Source organism: Bufo gargarizans, unplaced genomic scaffold, assembly GCF_014858855.1.
Source record: "Bufo gargarizans isolate SCDJY-AF-19 unplaced genomic scaffold, ASM1485885v1 original_scaffold_2117_pilon, whole genome shotgun sequence".
Classification (NCBI taxonomy): domain Eukaryota; kingdom Metazoa; phylum Chordata; class Amphibia; order Anura; family Bufonidae; genus Bufo; species Bufo gargarizans.
The window spans coordinates 196,613-198,967 of NW_025334651.1; the positions used below are offsets into that span (position 1 = coordinate 196,613).

The window sequence follows — 2,355 nt, forward strand, 5'->3', positions numbered from 1 at the left end:
TACGGAACCATTCATTTCAATGGTTACGCAAAAAAAAAATGAATGTACTCTGTATGCATTCCGTTTTCGTATTTCCGTGTTCCGTTCCGTTGACAGATAGAACATATCCTATTATTGTCCGCAAATCACGTTCTGTGGCTCCATTCAAGTCAATGGGTCCGCAATTTTTTTTTTAACACATACGGAAATGCATCCGTATGTCTTCCGTATCCGCTCTGTTTTTGCGGAACCATCTATTGAAAATGTTATGTCCAGACCATTTTTTTCTATGTAATTACAGTATACTGTATATGCCATACAGAAAAACGGAACGGAAACAAAACGGAGACAGACTGAAATAGCCATACGGTAGTGTGAAAGAGGCCTAAATTTGAGAATTATAAGATTATGTATGTTCACACGTGGCAGATGTGTTGCATACATTGCTGCAGCTGAATATTGGGCTGTTTCTGCAGCATGTTCATGTATCTAGTAGAAATCTGTTGCGTTACTGGAACTGTGCCGTTATCTTTAGGCCTCATGCATACGGCCGTTGTGTCCCCGTATCTGTATTGCGGCCCGCAATACATGGGCACCGGCCCGTGTGCACTCCACATCACGGATGTGGACCCATTCACTTGAATGGGTCTGCAATCACGGAGATGCGGAATGGAAGCATGGATCGGAACCCCACGTAAGCACTACAGAGTGCTTCCGCTGTGTTTCTGGCCGTGCCTCCGCACCGCACCGAAAAAAAATAGAACTTGTTCTATTTTTTGGCGGTGCGGACAGATCATGGACCCATTCAAATTGCGGTCCCCAATGCACAGAACAGACCCACAATGGCCGTGTGCATGAGGCTTTAGCAGAATAGAGGCATACTACCTCTTGAGAGGGATGAAGAGGGAGTTGCGTCAAAAGTAGTCCCTGTTTTTGATCTAAACAGTGTAAAAGCAAAAGGGTAGAGCAGCATCAACGGACCTCACCTACCAATCCCGGAATGCATCAGCCACAACAGGGCCGCAGATCCGTAGTAGTCCACAGAACAGTAGAAAGAAGAGAGGTTACGGCAGCATCTCGGGTATATCCTTTATTGAGGCCGTGAGTGTGTACAAAAAGCAAACAAATTATATATTTTTTTCTTTTTTTTTTCTTACCCCGTGCAACAAAATCATGCAGCGTGCCACACAAAAGCGTGCACTAGGTCGCGGTCTATCGCAGGCCCTCTCCATAAGAGAAGGGCCCCCCACAAACCATTCCCTATCCCTCCGGGGCCAAAGCTCCTGCAAGGGACTGGGACAAATGGCAACCCTCAACCGAAGCCAAGGGTACGCCCATCTATGCTCCTGGCTTTCGCCTAGGCTGCCACTTAAGACGTCAGCCAGGAGCTTCAACAAAGGTTTGGATTCTCCCTGGAGGGAGAGCCCACGGGGTTTAGCAGGGGGGTGAGGAACCAATATGGCCACACACACCCCCCCCCAGACCTCAGGGGGGTACCCGTAAGGGCGCCGCAACCCTGAAAATCCTAGTGAGACAAACAAATGTGTAAAAGTGCACACAGTGAACACAAAAATTAAATAAAGTGAATGCGTGCCTTACGGCCCGGACATTCGGCTGGAATAATAAAAATTCCTCGTATTTTCAAGGCCGAAGCCGGGCAAATAGAGGTGTCTGCGCTAAAAATGTGAGAAAGAAAAGTGCTGTGCAAATGTGGCATCACTCTGTGGGCCAGGGAGGTACCCCAGGGACACCACCCCTGGGGCTTTTACACTTTGGGCTTTCAACACTACCCGGCCTCATGGCTTCAATCCAGCAGAGCCCAAAGGTCACATCGCATAAGCGCCAATACTACACCCACGCTCCGCAACCCAGGGTTACTGTGTGGTTCGTGGTTCTCCGTTCCGCTCGACAACCATGGCCGTAACACAACAATTGGAGTACAGCCGGGAGCGTAGCTCAACTGGACTGAAGAACAGATACTACACTTGATCTTAGCCAAAAGGCAGAGAAGCAAACAAATACGACATTTCGGCTACATGGTAGCCTTTATCAAGGCTGTGAACCATGATTATAACAACCATAAATAGTAAAAATTAACTCCCCCCACCAATTGGTGGCACCAAACAGGGCTCACTCCTGAGGCCCACCGGTTTGTTCTCCACCTCCTCGAGTTGGTCCTGAGGAGGAACTATTTCCTGTTTGGGAGCACTTTTATCAACAGAAGCGAGGTGTGGCCATGGGTTCGAACGTGGCACCAACGTATGCCAACATTTTCATGGCTGAGGTGGAGGACAGACTGGTGTATTCATCTGCATTTATGGAGTGGGTGCTGTGTTGGTGGTGCTACATCAACGACATTTTTATGATTTGGAGGGG

At 48.2% G+C, this 2,355-nt stretch overlaps 1 non-coding gene across 1 annotated transcript; it reads right to left on the reverse strand.

The window, feature by feature from the left end:
• Positions 1 to 1,802: 1,802 nt before the first annotated feature.
• On the reverse strand, positions 1,803 to 1,994 carry LOC122923986. The gene has a single exon (XR_006387345.1). It is a non-coding gene; the product is annotated as a U2 spliceosomal RNA (small nuclear RNA).
• Positions 1,995 to 2,355: the final 361 nt, after the last annotated feature.